Source organism: Pyrgilauda ruficollis, unplaced genomic scaffold, assembly GCF_017590135.1.
Source record: "Pyrgilauda ruficollis isolate IOZ18807 unplaced genomic scaffold, ASM1759013v1 scaffold79, whole genome shotgun sequence".
NCBI classification, from domain to species: Eukaryota; Metazoa; Chordata; class Aves; order Passeriformes; family Passeridae; genus Pyrgilauda; species Pyrgilauda ruficollis.
This window is the reverse complement of record NW_024529821.1, coordinates 519,841-543,148: the sequence shown is the minus strand read 5'-3', so window position 1 is coordinate 543,148 and position 23,308 is coordinate 519,841.

The window sequence follows — 23,308 nt, the reverse complement described above, 5'->3', positions numbered from 1 at the left end:
CAGAGAGTTTAAAAAGCTGAAACTATTTTAAATCTAAAAAGCACCTTTCCCCATTTCTACCACAATTAGCAAATAAAGTGATATATAATAAAGGAAATATATACTATAATTTGGCCTGTGTGCATTAAAAATCCATCTTTCTGTATTGCAGCCCATGAACTTGAAGAGACCACATGGAGGAGATGGCTTATAGTGAGATATTGAACCAGTTTCTGGTGTTCTTGTCCTCTTTTATTGTTGGCCAAGAGATACTGTTTGATACAGAGTAAAACTGCAGCTGCACTGGAAACAGGTGCACATATACACATGTGTATGTGCATGTGTATATATATGTATAAAATATATATATATATAAATATGTATATTATATATAAAAACATATTTGTACATATATTTATAAATAAATAAATATATATATTTATATAATATTTAATTATATATATACATCAGTCCAGTGAGGTGAGCTCAAAATGAAAATTTTAAATGTAAATCCAACAGTAAGAAATTGGAATACAGGATTCTTTAGCCCATAATAAAATTGTGATCATTTTGTTGCAAAGAAATACATTCCATAAAGGCATTTGATATAATTCCAGAGTGTTGTAAATGCTGCATCTGACCCCATAATGGCCATTCTACACAGCAGCTCTGAGCTCAGACTGAGCAGAAAAGGGGGACAGTAATACAATATACAGCAAATGCAAGAGAAGTAGATGCCCACCAGGAACAAGATCTAGTCTTTAACTTGCCAGCTGTACTAACTCCACAGTCACTCTAGTTTTAAAACATACTTTATGTCCCCAAAAGCAAAGCACTCATGGTGTATACTAGGGAAAGAAAAATACTCTGTTATTCAAGCTGAATTTTTGAGCTGAGACACCATCTGGACAGAGATGCTCTGTCCAGACCTAACTTCCTAACAAATTCATTTTGCCCATGTGGCCAACATACTTCTTCCTTTTCTTGCAATTTGAATAAGCTAGTTCACTCCAGAAACATTTTTTCAAAGTGAATTTCCAAGTGAAAATAATCTGACCAGAGAATATTTGTGTGCTTTTCCAAAAGAGGCAGAAAAAATCTTCATAGCACAACTTTGGATTCCCTGCTGCAGTACAGAATGCAGAGTTTGCCAGCAGCCTGCAGAAAGGTATTTACTGAATACATTGAGGAGAAGGCAAACAAAACTCATTGTTATTCCTCAGAGAGAAAGAAGATTAATTTATTTAATAGATTGCTGAGTTACCAATCCACACCTGATGCCTAAGTGCTTCCTCTCTCCTTCTCCAGCTCCTGTTCAGCTGAAACACTCTGCTTCTGCCTCTTACTCTAGCTGCAGCCTGGTTTTTGTTTGTGCTGGGGGGTTTTTTACAGGTCTTCTGTAGAGGTAATTTTTTGCCTTCTCAATGCAAATTCTGCAGTTTTGAAGAAGGAACAGGCTGTGGAGGGGACAGCAGCCAGCTTCAGACCATGGACCAGATCTGTACAGATGTTTTTTGGCTTTTTGTTTAATGAAACTTATATAAAAACTGTACCCCCTCTGCCTCTTGAGTCTACCCTCTAGTTTTTCCATATATATTTTAATAGCATCAGAGGAATCAATGACATCTTGGCTCCTGTGAGTTTTATTGAGACTGAAAGACAGAGAAAAAAAGCTTGTAAGTGTTCAGCCTGGAAAAAACTTCCCAATGCACCTTCCATGAGACACCCAGAAAGAACACTTGAGCTGTGGAGGAAGCAGCATAAAAGGCATCAGAACCAGTAGCTGTCAACCCCATGACACATCTTTAAGAAAAATGGTTTTCAGGTATTTCTGCAAGCACAAGAACATAATTTTGCCTCTCTTATTACAGCTCTTCCCAACTGCACATCACTTCAAAGGGATCTGTAACACTTACTGGCACATCTGAGTTATTTGCATTGAAGAATGGCATCCGAAAGATGCTGAAGTGATGATTTCACACAAACCTTGAACACAGGAACAGTGTGCAAGCACAGCAGAGTCACAAGCACCCTGCAGATATTCCTTAACCTTCTGCTCAAAAAACAACTGTAATTAGCAGAGATTTGTGAAAACAAGGGTACAGAACTGAAAAGGTTGAAGGAAAGGTTGAAGCCAGTCCCTCCCTCCCACTGGTGAAGACTGAAGCTGTCAGAATACATGGAAAATAAAACTGTTCAAATCCAGGTATCAGGAGCAATATTAAAAATAAATAAATGGGTCAAATAAATAAAGAAATAAATAATAAAATGGGTCAAATAAAAAAATTAATGGGTCAATGGGTCAAATTGACATGCTAATTTCAGGTTTCACCTCAAGACAAGCCTGAGGAACATGGCAGATTGTGATGGCAGATCACAATTATTTTGGAACAGGTTTGGCCATCTTCCCACTCCTGCCTCTTGCACCAAGGGAAAGAAGGCAGTCAGGAAAATGCCAGGAAGATCAGTCTAACCTAACCCTGATCTCCTGCCACTCCCCAGCCTACCAAGGCAATCCTCACCACTGGGAATTAAACTGCTTTCTTTAATTTAACTGATAGACTGAAAACCTGACAAGTGGGGACCTCATGGAAGTAAACTTATCTTCCCCTCCTACTCAGTAAACGTGTTCCTGGTGATCAGAGGGGGAGAACATTGGTGCTTACACACAGCCTCAGCTCCTGGAATGCTCTCAGGCATTCTTGGGGATTATCAAGATCCTGGATGTAAAACTATGGGTACATTTCGTCTGGTATTTGAGCAATCAAGGATTCCATTCATTATTGCTCTGATTCAATGACCTTACACACATAATCAATGGCTAAACTGATAAATAGGAAGACTTCTTAAAAATCTATTTCTTGAGTGCTGGAACTAAATGTTTTGCTCTCGATGGCTGTAATTTATAATTTAATGACAAGAACATTTGTTCCAGCTGTTCAGACCTATTTCATTCAGGAAAGGAGGAAACATACTGTATTTCCAAAGCCAGACACTACATTTGAATTGGGAACTGCTAGATTTATTTATCATATCAAGTTATTACCTAAATCAAAACAATCTGAAAGCATTTTTAATGTTCATTATTAGAACACTCATCATGGGAGTTACAAGGCTGGAGTTCTTTAAGCCTTCAGAAATAATAAAGTGCCAGAAAAAAAAGTACCAGAAAAAAAGTAAAACAAACTAGTAGCTTTTAACGTACCAGGGCATAATTTTTTCACATGGCTAAGTAAATTCCTGCATTTCATTGGAATGATTCATGCTATTTATGTTCTAGAGCAGTGTCTTAGCATTCAGTTCACATGTCACTGTATCTGATCTTTCTGGATCTAATAATATTTCGAATGTTTCTTATTTTCATTTCCACTTACAGCTAGCAGGGAGTACCTGCCTAGGTGTCCCAGCAGTTCTAGAGATTAGGCACACAGCAGCACACTCATCTTCTGAATTAGTAATCCCAGCCCAGGCAAAGAGTAAGAGCCTTGTGAAACCTTGTGCACTATGTGAAATCAGTGTGAGGGGCAGGACGGAGATGTTTGTTTAAACCTTCAGTTTGTGTTGAAAGGTCACAAATCAACAGTGAGGTTGCTCCTGTTTGAGGGAGCCCACTGTTCTGCTCCGAAGAATCTGCAGGATATTGTAATGGCTACTGGGGCTTCTCTCATTTACATCCTCTCCCCCTCCTACTGTGCATGTGGGGTAGAGGGTGCGCTCACTGCTTCACTGAGCATCTTTGCTCCCCGGGGCTGTGAGATGTTTTACATTCTGTCCTGGGAAAGCCAGCTTGCTGCATTTCAGTGTGGATGCCTGGAGGCCATGAGAACCAACACTAAGTATTTCCAATTGGTTTAGGTACTTGATAAAGCTGGAAGGGTTTATGCCTGGTCATGGTGCAGCATGTGTGGCCAGGGTTTGACCTGAATGGTCAAGTGTCCATCTCCTGGTTTGACCTGAATGGTCAAGTGTCCATCTCCTGGTTTGACCTGAATGGTCAAGTGTCCATCTCCTGTGGTGAACAATTCAACTGGCTTCCTACTGACATGGGAACACACACAACTACTTGGTACTGCACTTGCAGAAGTCTTAAATTCCACTTGACATGACGTAGTGTAATTTTGTAAGAAGACCTGTGTCCTAATCAGAAACCACATCATCCACCTTACCTGAGAATCTTTAAGTAAAGGGAAGACCAGTGAGGTACTGAAGGATATAATCAAGATGGAAGTCCAGTATTACAGCCATGTATCCTAAAAATGAACTTATTCACATCTGCACTAAGTTAGCTGTGAGAGACAGGCACTCAGCAGTGAAAAATTTCTGACTTTTTCAGTATAAATAAAACTTACTGATTCCACAAAACATTCTTTCCTAAATCACTCTTTCCAAGACTGAGATTCCCAACAACCCTGCCTTCAGATAACACACCATTCCTAGCAGCTTCCATGTGTGGACATGTACTCTCCTTAACCTCTTTAGTCTGTATCCATACCATGCTCTTACCTTTCATCTCTGAAAGTAACATGAAAAGACTCTTCAAACAAAAATTGCAATGCTTTCTGAGATTTCTCTTCCCCTCTACAGTTGCATATAAAGGGTCAGTATGTTCTTTGTAATTTAGTCTTTTGTTGTTTGGAATGCAAAAGCACAGACTTTGTCAAGAGGCTGGCCATGACCCAGCCTTAGCTGAGTTGATTTAATATTGCAAAACATATGGGACACTCTCACTTTTATCTTTTGGTTTCTGTAGTCTTTTAGAATTACTCACAACGTTTTGATTTTCACAATACTGCTGAAACTGAAACACAGTCACTGCAAACCCAAAAAGGCTGTTCATTGCCTGGGGCTACAATTTCCTGCCTCTGAATCCCTGTGTCCCAGAGAGAGGCAGCCTGGATCCCTGCCTCGGGGTCCAGCTATTCACCCTGGCTGTGGAGGTGCTGTTCAGACCTTCACCACTGTCCCACACACATGGAGTGGCTCTGAGCTAATGACAAAACAAATTACTGCAGGACCCTTAAAAACGAGCTGTTGGTCAGGATAAGCAGCTGTCAACCCTACTGCCTGATTTCTGACTTGGAATTAGCTCTAGAGAGGAGAGAGAGTGATCCTGATGGGAGTCCAGTTCTGCTGTGAACACTTGCAGCCGCGGTTTCCCAAATTTCCTCAAGCCAAACATAAGACAAGCACAGAGGAGGCAGAAGGGCTCCCACAGCCCACTGTGCAGCCTCTAGCAGTGGCCAGACCAGGAGCTAGGAAGGGACAGAACAGGTCACACAAATAGCAACACTTACCCTGACCCTCATGGCTTAATTTCACATCCCCCAGGTCTTGTTCTGAATTAGAAATATCAAACTCTACCTACCCACTCCATGCCACATGACTTCATAGCCTTTATTATCACTTTTCTCAAGAGTCTCTTTTGCATGCTGAGGGGCCTCAGCCTCACTGCTCATTTCTTTTACAGAGCACATTCCAAGACTTCAAAGAGCCTTGCTGTCTTCTCACTGCTTCATCCAGTTTTGGTGTATTTGGGACTGGACTGGCAGCAAAGGAACCACAACTGCTTACAGTATTCAGGAGGCAGAAGTTCTGTGCATTGATATTAGCACACAAAGCAATTAATGCCTCCTCAAGTTGCTCTCTCTTGTTGTCCTGACAACTCTAATACTTTGAGATACTCTTGGATCATTCCTGAGCCATGAGATGGCATTTCTCTCATGTTGGAACCCAGGGCACAGGCAATATTTCTCTGCCTGCCCTGAGGGGTTCTGACCCCCAGGGAAGCACTGCCTTTAACCTTCACCCATGGAGGGGACTTCCAAGACTTTGGGATGGATTGGAGTCTACAAGTGTGTAAAATAGATAATACAGAATAGTGTAGTTTGTCACAGGGGGAGAAATTTAGAGTTTTGGGATTTTAGATAGGAAGCAAGATGGAGGATCTTGGGCATTTGTCACTATGAGACATGAAAAAACACGGTGCAAACACGTTGCTGTTTTCAAGGTAAAAGGGAAGTTTATTTTCTGACTCCAACATTTATAGATTTCTAAAAGTGACAGTGGATTGGAGGGTGAAAGTGCCACCTTTCCAATGACACCAGACAAACTAACAATCTATCAAATTTTTCTTCTTTTATAAAAGAATGCAAAACAATATTTATAGAAAGCGTGTGAGAAAGTTTGTTACAAGAATGCCAACATCAGAAGGGTTAGAAAATCTTAAAAAATTAGGGTGACAGGCATTGTCTGAGCTTCTTCTTCTTCTTCCTCATCTACTCTATTTTCTGCAGTGTTGGTGCCACAGGGTGATTGGTTGTGGGAAGCCACAGTGCAGAGGATACGTGGACAAAGGATTAGTTATTGGTAGAAAGGTAGAAATAAAGTACATTTTAAGAGTTAATTGGATAAAAGAGCTTTAAAAGACCTTGAAACTGTACATCTTGGGACCATTTTTGCTCTACTTTCTGGCGCGCTAAGTCTGGTGCAGACAGCATGCTGAACTTCTGATAAAATAAAAATAAACAGCAACTTGAAGACCAAAAAAAGTCCCATGCATCTCTCAATGCTGGTACAGAACTGATAAAAAGAGGTTTTCTCCCATCAGGGGAGCCTCGGGGGTCCCAAGGGGCAGCACACTCTCACAACTCAAGTTCTTACCCAAGAAACAGCGCAGAGCACATCCAGCTCTTCCCCACTCTGATTCCCTACTCCCCATTGTCACCATGATATTTTCTGAAAAATCCTCTTTGCCCAGGATTCTTTTCCTGGGAAGATGAGAAGCCTCAGAGGAGAAGAAAAACTAATTATCTGCTGCTGTGGAATGCAGCAGGTGCATCTTTCATTGGTCCATGTGGATTGTTTTTACTTGATGACCAATCGTGGTCCAGCTGTGTCAGACTCTCTGTCTGTCACAAGTTTTTATTATTCATTCCTTTCCTTTCCTTCTAGCCTTCTGATAAAATCCTTTCTTTATTCCTTTTAGTATAGCACTTTTTAATATAATATAATAGTATAATAAATCAGCCTTCTAAGAAATATGGAGTCAGATTCATCTCCTCCCTCATCCTGGGACCCACACACACAACCACACCCCGTATCCAAAGGGATGTATCACTCTGCTTATCTACACAGTCAGTCTGTATTTCACTGCCCACTCAGGTTCACTGGGCTCCTACAGAATTTTTCCATCATCCTCAATAATTCAAAGCTATTGAGGACAGCAGTGAACAACAAGTACTCAATTCTTCCCAAATCATTTATGCATCTGCTGCCTACCATGGGTCCTGGAAGAGATGCATTTGCCATTTCATTAGAAAAGCTTTGACATTTTGCACAGTCTGACTACTCGTTACAAAAACCAGGCTGACTCTTGTCTCTGTAGCCTGTAATTCCATTCTCAATCCACCATTGTCTAGCAATTTCTTCTTGTGCATATGCCAAGCCCATCAGCCTGTGCTTTCCCTTAGCACATTTCTAGAAAGCCATATCCCATTTGCCAACTTTCAGTCCTCAGGTACCAGAGTACTTCTATGGAACACCACAATTAGTCTTGCTATCTTGTTCTTGAATTCCTACAGGAAACTTGGGTTAGTAAATTACTTGGCAACTTCTATTTGATTGATAAATTCCTCTACCAATTTGTCAATTTGAAAGAGACTTCCTGATGAATTCTTCTTTAAGAAGTGCACCAGCACAGGAAAATGCCATTTCTTCACAATGAGCAACAGATGCAAAGAATTAGTTTGTCATTTCTGAGCATCTACCAGCCCTAGAGGTTTTTCTGGCAGGCTCCCTGATCCTGATGTTTTTGAAGATTTATTTTTTACTAGTTTTGATGTCTTTTCCAAATGCTCCTCTAACTCCTTTCTTCCAGCCTGCCTTGTTGCATTTCTACATTTAAGCTGTCATTTTTTAAAAATCCTGAGTATTTTGCTCATTTAGATATAGGTTTTGGCTTTTAGAGAACTCTCTCTTGCTTTCAACCTTCATGATGCTAGTAAGCAATGACTCTTCCTTTCTGAAGTGTTTCTCACTAGGTGGGAAACATTTGTTCTCTGCCTCCAGTGTCACATCCATGCAATCTGTAACTTCCAGCCTCCTGTCTAACAGGCTGGCATGAGCTATTTCCCCATCTCCACACACCTCATGGCTGCAACAGATTATTTGGCTTCTGTTTCTCCTCCACAGACCCTGGAACTAATTAAACTATTTCTGCTTTTGGACCGATGCTCTGAACCAGGTTTGGGTATTATTCTGCACTAAGAGGAACCATTTTTGATTAGAAAAGTAGGACTTAGGGTGTTATGATGGGGCCAAAAGTGAGAAGAGTTTTCACATTGCAATAGGGCAGCCCCAAATGTTGATAACACAGACAGTGGCTCCCTTAAACTCTGCAGGGCAGACTGTACAGCCTGACTCCTGTGAGCATGGCAGGCTCAGCTCTGCACAAGCAGGGTGACACATTAATTAATTATGGTGACCCATAATCACCCCTCAGGAAGGGTGGTTATATTGGAGGAGCTTGGTTAAGCATTCAACTCTTTCCTCACCAATACATAAAAAACCAGATAACCTTCCAACCACTGTTTCTGTGGATTTTTGTGTCATGTTAATTTGACTGAAGTTGACGTAGTTAAGGCAATTTTGAAGATGCAAAAGTAAGTTTTTAAGCCCAGCATGCACAGCTAAGCTCACTTCCTTCACAGCCTGAGGCAATGCCACATCATGCAGCATAAGAGTGTTTGCAAGAGGAAGCCCAGGAATATGAGACTGTCCTGACTCTCAAGATGCAATTTCTATTTCTGTCTCTGCCACAAACTTGCTCTGTGACCTTGAGCAAGTCATCAGATCTCCCTGATTCATAGGAATATCTCTGAAAAAGGGTACTGCAAAGCTTTAATATCTGCAGATGATTATTATACACATAAATCCTCATCGCCGCTTTCATCACTATTTTCATCGCTTGCTATTCACTTTCATTCCAGAGATGAAGCAGAAAGCTCAGTGGAAATACACAAAATACTGTTTCAGAGGAAAAAACAGGGACTACGTTTGCTGTGCCCCCAGGTTCTGGCAGACAAGGGTGCCTCCTCCCAGGTCACTGTGAATATTTGACACTCCACTGCAGCCATCAGAGGACCTGAACCCACTGAGGGCACAGCTCATTGTGCTCACCACAATTCTGGGCCACACAAAATGAGGAAGAGACTGAAAAAGAAGGATAATGCAAAGCTTTGATATCCACAGAAGGCTTTAAAACACCTGCTATTGTGAGGAGAGCACAGCTCAGGTAATAGGCACAGGAATGGCGTGGAGGAGATAATTGTGGTGTGGCCAGTGATGCCTGTTAGCCCCAGTCAGCTACAGAGCACACAGCTTCTTGAGACAGCACCTTCCCACCCACTGGGCCAAACTGCTTCCTGCCATCATTTAACCTGGTCTTTCTCAATTTAAATTCCAAATTGACTTTTTTTTTTTTTTTTAATTTAATGATCTACATTCCTCAGAAATAATAACTAGCAGTTGTAACACTTGAGTTTATATTTTCCAGGTCACTTTTATTTCATGCCAGCAAGCAAAGGACAAAGCAAAGGGAAGGCACAGGAAGCTCTGCTCTGGAAAGGATTCTGTGAGCTCTGAGTGAACTGACTTACAAATAATAATGTAATAATGTAAGAAATAGCTCTTGCCATGGCTAATGTCAACATTACCTGCCTTCCAAACAGCCAAGCACAAATTCTGCTTCTGGTTATTGAAGCCAGTGCTAAGCTGCTGCCAAGGCTTGTTGTACACAGCCATAATTGCCCACAACATCCCTAGCCAGAGGGATCATCTAACACTGAGGGAATTGGATATTTGAGATAGCACCGAGATACAAAATACAAGCAGGAGCTCCATGCAGCATCATCAGCTGTTACAGTGAGAACAAAGACCAAAATCCGTGTGACCTTACACTTACTGCACTCATAAATCGCTAATGAGAAGCAGCACACTGAACACTGACAAGCCCAATTCCAACTGGGGGTGGGGGAGAAGGACCAGAAGGAGACTTTGCCCACTCTGAAATTCCTGTGCAGAAAATCTAATGGCATCTCTGTGGTCATCAGCTCCAGAAACCATTCTTCAGTCCTGTGTAGTACACAAAGGCTCACAGCAGAAAAGAGCCTTTGGTTGTCTTTCAAAGCTTCCCTGGCTGAACATGGATCCTCTTTTTACCTCCTCGTTCACTGCTGTGATATCCACCCTCTCTGTTTGCTGAGACTGAATAAATCAAAATGAAAGTTCACATTCCTAAGCCCCCAATATATTATAAATTCCCCATGCTGCTCAGCAGCCTACTCTTCCAATCAGTGACTTTGCTGATCTCTCCTGACTCCACATATATGTAAGAAGATTAGAGGTAAATATAAAATAATCTTTAATAATAGATTTTGGGTGGTAAGTAGGCATCTTTAAACATATTACAGGAATGAGAAAATATCGCTCTTCTACTACTCAAATATTTATGCACATACACACCTGGAGTTCTGCCCTACTTTACCCCACACATTTCAGCAACATGCTTTTGTCAAATCTACTTATTTTGGCCATATTTACCCATACAGAACCCACACATTTCCTCTGGCATTCATAATAAAACTAAGTATTTGACACTGTAATGATGTAAGTAACAGCTCCAGCCATGGCTAATGTCAACATTACCTGAGAGCCACCAGATGGTGCTGTTAAAGACGGTACATAAAATCATTTCAAGCTGATCATTTAATGAAAATTTTTACAATAAGACTTTTTTAAATGGTCTTAAAATTCCATGTTTATTAAACCAGCAAGGTTCCTACTGTGACATTGTTCTAGAAGGGAAAATAGTCAGTGCTGAGGTCAATAGAGCCCATTAAAGCAGGAAATCTTCAAGTTTCTAAGGAGTTAGACTGTGCCTCAGCTTTCAGGCCTCTGACCACAGGAAAGAAATCATCACAAGCCTGAGAGACAGACACTCCCAAAACAGCCTGGGCAGAGAGAGTGCAGGCTGCTGCCAGCCCCAGGGAAGGGCTGCCTGGCATCAGCATGCTGGATATTCACTGTCTTCAGCTCACAGGACAGGAAAGTGTCCAGAGGGTGTTTGAAGCTCTGCACAGCTGTCTCTGCAGGATGGGAAGGTGCTGCTTTCCTTGCTCTTTATAAACAAGAGCAAGCAGGTTCCACCCCTCGTGTGCTCCTCCTGGATGGCAGCTCGAGGAACTCTGGGTCTCTGGGGACTGGGGGGATGATGATGACAAGGATTTTAACAAAATCATTTCAGAGAATATGTATGCCAATTCTTCTGCTTCTTTTTTCTGCCAGGGTCGGGATTAAATGGGTGAGATGGTATTTCTTGTTGGGACTCAGATGTTTATTAGTTCTTATCTATGTTACAGTCTCACAAACCCTGAGTTCTACAGCACTGCACTCTAAGACACTAAAAATGGAGCCCCATCTCTCTACAAGGCCTTTTAAGGATAAACTGTCCAATTAAGAAATGACACCTAAATTATTTTTACTTTTAACCCAATTATCAACCACCTGTGTCCACAATGGGGACTTTTCTGTCCAGTTACACAAAACCACCCAAACTCATGGAGAAGAAGGTGGGGAAGAAGGTGAAAAAGAAGGTGGAAAAGAAGAAGAACCAGCCTCCACCCTAAAGCCTCCATCTTGCATTATATATGTTACTGTATTCTAAAACATTAAACTCTAATTTTTCCACCCTGTGATATCATATACTTCTATTCAAACTCCACACCCACAATCCCAGTTCTGTCATTCCATTTTGGAAGCTTCTCCACGGCCTCAGGTCAATCGCAGTGCTCTCTTGGGGATCAGTGCCTGACAGCACAGAAAGTCTGAAATTCTCAGTAACCAGGGTTCCAACATATAAACATTACCCTGAATTGATTCCTGGAGCCCACATTCCTAACCTTCCAGGCGTTTGCTCCCCTTCTTTTCACACATTTAGACCACCCTGCCCAAACCCTTCGCTGAGGAGATATGGGCATGCCTCCTGCCTCGTGGCTTCAGCACCCTGCAGGACAACAAGGATATGAATCCACACTCCCAGGCAGGTGAGGCAGGTGATTTCAGCACACTGTAGAAGCAGGAGGCACGGGAAGGCTGGGAGTGGCCTCCCTGCACAGCCCAGCTCTGAGCTCCACAGGGCAGGGATGGGGACAGGCACCCAGAGTCTCCCCCTGGGGGGATTGGGGTGCAGCCCTCCAGGCCTGCCAAGGGACCAGCACAATTCCAGGTGCCCAAGATTCTTGTGTTTAAAACCCTTCCAGAGGTTCTATGCAGACATCCTCAGAACAGCAATTTAAGCACCTAAATTCCAGACAGATCTCATGCCAGTGCTTATTTTGGGTTATGTTTTTGTCACTTTAGAACCTAAAGGTCTATATTAAAATATATCATTTTCCAAAGCCTGGAATTTATTGTCCCTCACCCAGTTATTTCAAACTGACTAAATTTCTACCTTTTTGCCCCCTTGACTAACAAAATAACAGATGTGAATATTTCATGAAAAACAACTAGGTCATCCCCTCTTGCACCAGCATTATCAAATGACTACAGACTGAATCAGACAACTGCAAGCTGTGGATGTGAACAGAACTATTAGCAAGCCCTGTGCCAAGGAAATCTAAAGTGCATGGATACAAAATAAACACAAGACTGGGAAACTGCCTTTGCTAGCATGCTAGATTTTAAAATTATGTAGGAGATGTAATCGTCTGGGTTTCCAAACAGATGACATGGGATACAAAGTTATGCAGTAATTTAGCCACAGAACCAGCATTCATGGTGGTCATGAGGGCTGGCCAGGCCAGGTCAGCCAAAACACCAAGAACCCTGTGAGAGTTTGCTCTAATTTGTGATGGGAAGGCTGCCAGCAGCTCATGGCTGTGTGTTCAGAGTGTGTGTGGACTGTAACACACGTTCTTCCCCAGCTGAAGGCTCTACTGGTTGTGTGAGGTGTGAGGTACTTGAATGGATTCCATCCCTGGATATTAACAGTTTAATAATGGTTCTGTGAATTAGCATTAAATTACAGGGAATGTTACAGAAGGGGTTCTAATATTTACATGAGTGCCTAATGAGTTCCCCATAATTAACATAATTGCAGTGAGCCACAGAAATTTATATCCAACCAATTATTTTAAAGAGCTATCGAATCCACGTTGAGATTTTTTGAAGACACCTTCCCAATAACAAGTTTTTGAAAAGCACAGGTCCTAATGCTGCCACGAACGCTCTTCAGGGGTGAATTACATTGCAGGATCAAGGCCTGGGTCCTCCCTGGAACTTAAAAATAAATTAATTTACCCAATTTTAAAAGCATTCTCGTCATGTTTACTGCTAACATATTGTAACATAAAGCAGAGAACCTATGAAGTTCTATGTTCACCCTTAAGCATGACTGAGATAAACTGACCAGGGACAGGTGACACAGGTCCATAAACAGCTTCTAGTGGCAACTAAAAAGATCCCACCAGAAGCAGCAAAAAACCAAAAAAACAACAAAAAAAAAACCCCAAAAAAACAACCAACTGCTTGATGCTCCAGTTTTATTTTAGAACACAGGAAGATTAAAAGAAAAAAAAAAAAAAAAAAAACCAGACAAAATCTTCTAAACCAAACCAACCAAAAAACTCCAAATAACCAAATCTCAGAAAAAACCCGACACCTAAATCCAACCCAGAAAAGCAAACAAACAAAAAAGCCCACGAAAAGCTGTTTTTACCTGAAGGAATCTTTAACATTTCTTCATGCTCATTTCTATAAGCAGATCCTGGGGAAGTGCATAGACCTGGGGCCCCTCTGTGAGTCAGGTGGGCACTGTACCTTCAGCAGCCATGTCCATGTTCCAACAGCAGCTTAAGGCCTTTCTCCACATCTTTCCAAATATTTTGTATTTGGAGATAGCTGACTGGATTTGTTACTTGTTTCTTTAGAAGCTCCATCTTCAATCACAAGACAGACAACCTCCGTTGCTCCCTTGCTGCATTATGTTCTACATGCACTGCTGTTCCCTTTCCCCATAGCAAGGCCTACACTAGAACTTCTGAGACACAAATTTTCAGGGGAGCTGAGGGCACAAAGATGAAAAGGTTACCAAAGCCAGTCTTATGAATGAAGGGATAATTAATCTCACATCCTGAGCCATCTCTGCTGTGTCTTCCAGCATTGGATCCAGCTCTGCTCATGCCAAAGAGCAATTTAACATTTTGAATAGTGCTGGAAAAGACCAGCACAGAACCATCTCTCTTCCTCCCCACAAAACCCATTGGGAGCTATTTTCAGAGCAAATAAAATTTGCCAGCAGCCCACCCAGGAGCACACTGCAGTTTGAGACAGCCTGCCCTGTGGGAGAGCAAGCAAGAAGGCAGCAAGAGAAGCTCTGACCTTCTCAGACACTTCCAGCACACTGGTCAAATGCTGCCCCTGTGGCACAAAGCTAAAAATTATCTTTGTGAGAGGTACCCACCTTCTGAAGCTCTGCTGGACTGGGCTGCTCTCCCCTCCAACAGGCTCAGCACAGCTCTGCAGCACGGCTCACAAACACACCCCCAGGGGAAAAACCCTTCAAAAACCTTCCCTTTTTTATTAGGGAAAAAAAAAAAAAAAAAAAAAAAGCCCTTTGGTTTCAAAGCTAAAGGGTCCTTTGCTACCTACTTCCCCTAAATCTGCAATCGAATACTTCCCTGCTTGAGGCAGACAGTGCAGCAGGAATTTGGGAAGTGCTTGTCAGAGAAAGGAGTGCCAAGAGCATCCCCTGTTAGTTGATTGTACTTTCTTGAAATTATCTCTTCCCCCCACCCCATAAAAGTGTCTTATTCCTTCCAGTTCTTCTCCATCAAAATGCTGGGATGGCAGTCTAGCTGGAAATGAGAAATAGAGGAGAAAAAGTAGCTGGAACATGTAGAAAACACTATCCTTCTCATCTTATCATCTTAAACAAATATTTTTTACCTTTCATTTCTTGCCAATTTCCATTTACAAGCACAAAACTTAAATTAACCACCCTAAACTACTCAATGGCCTCCTTCACAGCAGTTGTGCCAGTTCTGTGTCAGCATTCTCTGCACATTTGATTTGTCTGCTGCAGCCAGAAATGTTACATTATTCTGCTGCTACTGGTCTCTAAGACATTGAGCCCTGCCACACTTTGCCTTAATGATTTCCCAGGACTGAACATGCTCCACACCACTTATCTGTCATAAAACTGCTTCCCAAACTCTCTTTGAGCACGTTCCCTCTCACAAGTGAGCATTTCTTTATTCTTGTGCTGTAAGACACGAGAACTGGATTTTTTTTATGTGCCTCCATTATGATTTCTTCTGCTCAGGTGTGTACAAAAGACAGGCAAAGCATTCACAGAAAATGCAAATCCAGGTGATGCTTGTAAAAGTAGCCAATTTAAGATTTTGTTGCAACCCTGGTGTTTTAAAAAATGGGTTTAACAGCATTCAAAACAGCAGTCAGGCTAACAAATGTTTAAAAGCTCATAAAATAATGATAAAAATGTTAGTGTTAGAAGATCAGAAAGCCATCCCACAGTTTACACTTGGATGTTGCCGCAGTCTGGAGGAGAATTTGGGCAGGAAATCCATTCTCTTGGGGCAGTGGCTGAGGTCAGAATTGTGGGTGGGTGGGTGAACAGGGACTTTGACTGTAAGAAGCCCCAAAACCAGTTTGTTCTGCCTCAGACAGGGTCCAAAACAAAGCAGTGGGCATGAGGTACATTAGGGAATAAAAATTGGTATGAGCACGGGTGTACAGCACGTGATCCAACAACACTGCAGTGATCCACCAGCTTACACCCCTAAATACAGCAACAAAATACACAAAATTGGCCTCTCTGCCCCAAAACCCCCCAGGCACGCTGACCAGCAGAACACCTGGCCACACTGAGATCACAAGCACAAGTTTAGGTACAGCAAAAGTACCTAAAGTACCTTCAATCAAAGGTAATCTCTTAAACCCAAAGCTCAGCCAATTCTTTTAGCACTGACCAAGAACAAAGTTGCTGTGCTTTTTCTGCCCAGGTCCAAGTGCCTTCAGCACAAGCACACAGTTCATCAAGTGTTGGGAATTACAGAGACAGGTTTACTCTCTCCAGCTCTAGTATCACCCATATTTAGAGTATGGAAGGTAACTTCCTTTCTTTGTAAATTCATTAAATTCCCCAGCAAAGGTTCAACATACTCTAAGTTTATAAAGGTATAAAGTAGAATTTCATCTCTATCCAGACAGTAACTTGCACAAAAACTGCAGGAAGCTAATTATCTTTTAAGACCTCTACCTATGTCACATTTGATTTATGTCATCCAACAGTTGAAAATTACTAGGGAGATGGACAGACAGCAGAGAAGCATAGAACTGTTTCCATAGTGAAGTGCATTAAAATAGAAAGAACGTGACACTGATGATTCTTTCCACATATTGCCAGAGGGATTCTTCAGGACACTGTATCCTGAAGCTCTAACCCCTAGTGAAATCTATTTAAAAAGCAGTGGTAGGATCCTTCATAATTCTTATGCTGGACAAATTAATTGGACCAAACTCCTCTGCATATTGAGGAGAGAGGAGATGGGAAAAATCCTCCACTGGATGCTTGAAGATTTAATGTAGTTTAAATTTACAGCTACAATACCATCTGTGAATGGTCCACATGCATGTATTGTTACACCACAGCTTAACTGTCAAACTGAAGTTTTGGGCTGGCTGCAATTTGCTTCTTACATATTTGATGTCCTGGTGAAGGTAATACTGCTTTACTGCTACTTCACAAGACTTTATTAAAAGTTGGACAATAAAATATTGCCTAGAGAAAGACTATTCAGGAAAAGAAGTGTTAGAAGTGCTCGTTTTTGGGTTGCCAAGAGACTTCTGTATACATTCATACCAATCTAATCCATCACTGTCTGTGAGAACAGCGGGCTGTGTTTCCAGCTCGCACTTCTGCAAACAAGCAGAAAATGCCATTCACTGCAGCAGCTGCTTGTCCCCAGGGGCAACAGCCCAAAACCAGCCTCCTCAGGGATGTTTATCTACATTGTTTATCCACAATAAACACTGGGTCTGCAGTGAGAGCAGCAAACAGCCACAGTGAGGGCTGGGACACACAGCACACACTGGCCACTGGGACAGTGACTGTCCAGCTGAATGGAGCAGGGAGGAGCACCCACAAATGGGCACAGACCACTCTTGAGGGCCTGCACAGCTGTTTTCCAAACAATTTGGTCCAGCCATGCAGCAGCAAAGGTGAGGTTGCTCTTTGCAAGGCACTTTACAGGACTGGTAGCAAACGCTTCTCAGTTTTGCAGTCTGTAAACCAGCCTGGAAAAAAACATAAAAATTTAAAATCTTTTCCTTTCCCTACAAAGGCAGTAATTTTGTCTGTAAAAGTAAGACTGTTTGGCCCATGCCTGTTACTTTAAAGTACAAATTCTACTGCTTCTGTATTTGTGTGTAGGAGTTCAGAAAAAGATGAAATACCTTCATTAAAGGGTCCAGGCAGAAGAGCAGAGCCTCAGAAGACCCCTTTCATAGCAATCAACAGAAAAGATCTTGGAATGATGAGCTCAGTGGGAGTAATAAGCAGAAACATGTCTATAAAAGGTCACCCTCTGCTTAAGTTTTAATCTTCTAATGTGAAGAATTTTGGTAAATGTGGGAGACATGATGGCCAATGCTAAGGCAGAGGCAATCTTTTTAAGCTGCACTTTATCTGAAGTGGGCTTTTTCTACTTTCAATAAAGCAGCACTTTGTCTGGCTGGTTCATGAAGCATTGAATATACCAAATATTAGAATTGAAAGCAACAACACTTATTTTTAGCTTTAGCGAATATAGATAATGGGAGAAAGATGGCAGTCTGTCTGCAACACCTCTGTTCTTTCAAACTTCTTACAGCAAATAGCCTGCACTCTTCCACTGACAAACAGGCACAGACAAGCTGTTGACTTCATTCAGATCCTGAAGCACCATCTGAGTCACCAGGTATTGCTAGCTGAAATTGTTTTATAAATAAAGGGCTTATGGTAAGGAAATGCAGTGCAGAGAGCACACATTCCAGTTCTTTTTTCAACTGTAACACAGACTTTGTACTGAGTACCAACCTAGTTGCCTAAGTAGTTGTCACTGAAGAGCTTGTGTGTTTTTCAGATGTTTTTCAGGTGTAGCCATAGCAGCACTTGCATCTTGGCCAGACTTTCTGCCTCTGCAACTTCCTGTCCCCAGGACTAGTGCCCACACTGCTGTTGGCTTGGAAACAATCCTGGCCAAAAAGATGTACCAGCCAACATGCACTTGGGTTTTGGGAAACTTGGAGCTTACCACTTTTCCCAGTTACTAACATTGGTCACTAACACATCAAGGCTTTCTTCCATCTCTTTGAGGAATAGTCAATAAAAGGATGATGACACTGGCAACACCTCAGTGGAAGCATCCCACTTGTGCTGAATGGATGCTGTTGCACAGACACGAGTGCTTGCTGAATAATTAATTTATTGGTATGGCTTGTGTTGGGTAATGCTTCTTTAGAGATTGAAACCTCTTGAACAGGATGGTCAGCTGCTGTCCAGTACTGATGGGTGTCTCCACTGCAATTATCCTTGCAAAGATGCCTTCAGGCAGATGAGATGAGGCTCCCTGAACCATTCTGGAGAACTCTTACATCCCACTAGCACACCTACACCAGCACAGGCACAATCCTCATCACCCTAAATTATGTACAAACCACTGCATAACTCTCTTGACCATGAACAAAGACTGTTCTGCAAGACCACTCCTACTGAGCAGTTTTGTCTGAATATTTAAAGTTACCTCTGTACAGTTTGGTCAACACCTCTGTCTACAGCAGATGCCAAAAGGGAGAAGAGCCTTGAAGAGCTCCTGGATTTTCTGCACAGGAAGTTATCCCAGCATACAAGCAGCAGCTACCAGTTTGTGCACAGCAGGAACCCACTGGAAGAGCCCCCAGGGCTGCCAAAAGCCCTGTCTGCAGAGCTCCTGTGTGCTGCTTTGCTGAAGGCTGCCTGGGAGGTTGGTCAATCACCCTGCCTGTGGGCAGTCCAGCACGTCCTCTCTGCACAGATTAGCTCCAGAATTCCCAGGGCACCCACCATCATTAAGCATGCTGGGTATCCAAACAGGCACAACCCCGATATTAGGCTACATCAAAACTGCAGCAGGGTAAACTTCAGTTTCATCCTTATCCCCCAGTTATAATCCACACATAACTCTCCAAAGGTTGGCACCACGGCATCCACTCAGCTCCTTTAGCAGCAGCTACTTGGTAATCATATTGATAGAAGCCAAGTGCCATTCCTAAGGCACTCACACTGACCTTGTGAGGCATCCTCCTGATCCCTGCCACATGTGCATATGGAAATGGGAACACAAGGGACAGGAGCAGATATAAATGGGTTTGAATTTCGTAACCCTCAGGCTGAGTGGCTAGAGCAAGGTCGGGCACTCAGCTCCTCCTCCTCACTCTGACTCAACATGCCCAAAAATCTTTATAAATCCCTTTGTCACTGCCCAAACCATCTAAGCACTCTACCAGAAAGCTAATGGGTTTTCTGAAAAAAAGTGGGGTTTCTGAACCTCCTGTGGGAGTAATGAGCCTCTCCTTTTATGAAGGGACAAGTCAGCTGAAAGAAGCAATAAGAGAACTAATGCCATTTGCTAAGATGGATTGCTATTATTTGAGCTGTCCATCCACATGTATTTGTCCTGAGCATATTTTCAGTACTAGAAGCAATGTAGTTACAGATCACAGAACAGCCAAACTGTCAGAAAACATGGACTGACTTATCTTCATCAAAATAAATCACAGCAGGTTCTGGGACTCCCATAACTCAGAAGCCAAGGGTGACCTTGAGGGAGAAGTTGATTAAAACTGTCACACCAAGCCCAGCGTTATACTTTATGGTTAATGATGCCAAGTTGCCAGCTGAGACATGCTGTTGTGTCTGCAGTGGACTTTCAGAGCTGAGGTGTTCCTCCTACATAACAACTGAGACTGGGAAATTCTGCAGTCTGGCCTGCTCCCAGAGTTACAACCACTCAGATGAGGTTGTTAAACCAGTGCTGTTTTACGTGCCTCGAACAGGAATGGGAAGAAACCCAATGGGCAAAATTAAAAAAGGAAACAAAACCCCACAAAAGTCACCACACCCCAATCCAGTTTGCTTTCTCCTCCAGCAGTTTACTTGATCATGTACACCAGAAAACATGTTGACCTGTAGGTACTAAAGACCAAATCCTCACCTGGGGCAGACATCCACATAGCTTTACCTTCAGCAGAGCACCTCTGCATGTGCCCAAGCTTCAGCTCACAGGGGTTTTGTTTCCCCAGGGCCACTGCTGTTTGTGAGGCTTTTGCTATGGGGAATACTGATAATTCATCCATACAAAGAAAAAAAAATAGGACACAGCAGAGTTGTTTCTGTTGTTGTTCATGTTCTAAAAATTTTGCAGCAAGTGCTGCTACAGCAGGTGAGGGGATCTTGTTCAGACTCCAAAATGGGGCCGCTCAGACCAACAACCAGGATTGTGGCAGCCTTGAGGGCTCCAGCCAGGAGCTGCCCTGTGCAGCAGGGCCAGCCAGAACAGTTTGCCATGCAGGCCAACCCTGTTGGTTGTCCCAGCTTTTACAGAGACAGGGTGACTGAGAGGAATGTAAAAATCTTTTGTTCAATTTCAGTCTCGATGAAGAGTGAGACATAAAAGATGTAAAGCTCAACACCATTTTATCAGAAGCCAGCCCATTTCCTGGTTACAATCCCTTATAAATGTTTTTCAGCCTATTAGCTTTTGCCACACAATGCTGCTATTACTTCTAACACCAATCACCTATATTTTTACCTCATGTAGTTCTGCTGCAAAGCATCTTTCACACTTCTAATTCCTAAAATAACTGGTCTTTTCGCAAGGCCATATTTTGAAACTTGTTGAAACTTGTTTCTAGCTCAATCTCTCTCTCAACCATGTCATCTTTATTCTATGGCCTTCCTAAGTCAACACACCATATCTCAGCATTTACATACGGATAGCCACAGAACCCCAGGCTGGAAGAGACCTTCAAGCTCATGGAGTCCAACCCAGCCCCAACCCCTCAGGTGAACTCTGGCACCCAGTGCCACATCCAGGTTTTGTATCCAGGGATGGTGACTCCACCACCTCCCCGGGCAGACCATGCCAGAACTTTATCACTCTTTCAGTGAAAATCTTTTTCCCAATATCCAACCTAAATTCCCTTGGTGCAGCTTGGGACTGTGTCCTCTGGTTGTGTCAGTGCCTGGAGACAGAGCCCAGCCCCAGCTGAGCACAGGCACCTTTCAGGAGCTGTGCAGAGTGATGAGGGCACCCCTGAGTCTCCTTTTCTCCAGCCTAAACAACCAAAACTATATACAAAACTATGTCAACTGTCTATCAAGTTTTAAGAATTCTTTACAAATCCATTTCTCACATCCCCTCCTGTGCCAGCTCTCCTGGCTTCCCAAGCTGCTCCCACAGCCCCAGTGCCCAAGGTCCCTCTTCCCTCTGGGGCAGCCTTTGCAGCAGGGACTCGAGCTCCAGCCCTTCACTTAGGAGGAGGAGAGACAAGTCTATCCCTACATCAGGGACATCTAAGTAAAGGACTTCAACCTGAGCAGTTTCACATTTTTGAAGCACAAGCCTGCTAAAGCAGCACATCCCCATGTAGGCTGAGTTACTCTCATGAGTGTTTTCCCTGTGAACACCAACTTCCACCAGTGCTTATTCCCAAACTTTATACCACACAGAAAGTGTCAAAGGTTGGCCTTCCCAAAGGAAAGTACTTTTGCTGAAAGATTTTACCTAAAATAGCTCAGTCATGCTTATGAAAGCCCAGCCTTGGCAGAAGAAGGAACTTTTTTTTCATCACAGAGGAGGCATTTAAAAAGAAAAAACAAAACTGGGACAAAGGTTTAATAGTTTTATATATATATATATATATACACACACACCAGAAGATTCTCACTGAGGAGACATACTGAAGAATTCATGACTGAAAACTGTGTGTGATCCAGAAACGGGAGATGGAAAAATATATTCAACATTTTGTACAGTTTTGTTCTTAATGATTTAGTGGCCTTAAGAACAGCCCTTTCTTATGTCCAAAGAGAGTGCACAAAATTCAGGATCTTTAGAGGCAAATGGTGAAAGAGTTCTTGTCTCAGAAATGCAAGGATGACTAGATTAATCCCACCCAGGTAACACATCCAATTTCAATCACAATTGCCTCACTTCCAAAGCAGCAATTCAAATTTTTGGTGATTGTCCTTTTCCTCAAAGGCAAATACACTATTTTTAGGCATTTCAGCTTGTCATGGGGGAGAATGAATTAACAGTACAACCTCTAGCTACCCCGCTGTGATATTACCCTGCTTCTGAAATGGCTAAAGCCTTCAGGGAGAAAGAAAAATTTAAGAAAAGAGAAAACAAAGAGACACTGGTTAGAGGGCAGAGTGACAGACACAACTCCCAGACCACTCTTTCTTTCAATTCAGACAGCAATAACAAGATCGAAACACTGCAATTAGCAATTCCTTGCATTTTGCTTACAAACATTAAATAAATATTCTTATGTCACTACCTCAAGAAGCACATAGGCCAACTTTTAACAAGAGAGCACAGAAATTTTCAAATCCTCAATATATTTTAATGCTTCTTTTCATAATTCATATAGGCAGAGACCAGACCAGAGATTATCTACAGATAATTGAGTTTGTGCAGCCAGTTTTGACTTTCTATAATGCTGAAACCAGACATTTACTCAGTGTTTGAGTAGGATGCCAGTGACTGCCACCAGTGACCAATATTCCCTGCCCTTATTGATGGCAGCAAGTTACCTGACCTTGGCTCCAGAGAAAGAAAAAAATGATTCAGGGTTCTTTAACTTCCCTCTTCTTCCCAGGTAACAGCCTGACCTGCTGAATACAGAAGCTGCAGGAACTCTGAATTTAACCTCAGGGACCTTTCCAAAATTGCTCCCAACAAACCCTGGTGGTAGCTCTGCTCCTGAGCTTTGGCAGAGCCCTTGCCATATCCCATCACAGAAGTATAAAAGCATTCAAAATTACCTTGCTGCTGTCCTGTTTCTGGACTCAAACAAGGGCCAAGCACAAACATATTCAAACACATATTTTCTCCTGTAATTTATCTATATTGAAAATGGCCATAAGCTTCTGCCTGTTACTGGCCCTCTGCCCCTTTTCTAATGCAGTTGGTTTCAGGCAGTGAGTTCCTGTGCAAGGCAGAGCTCA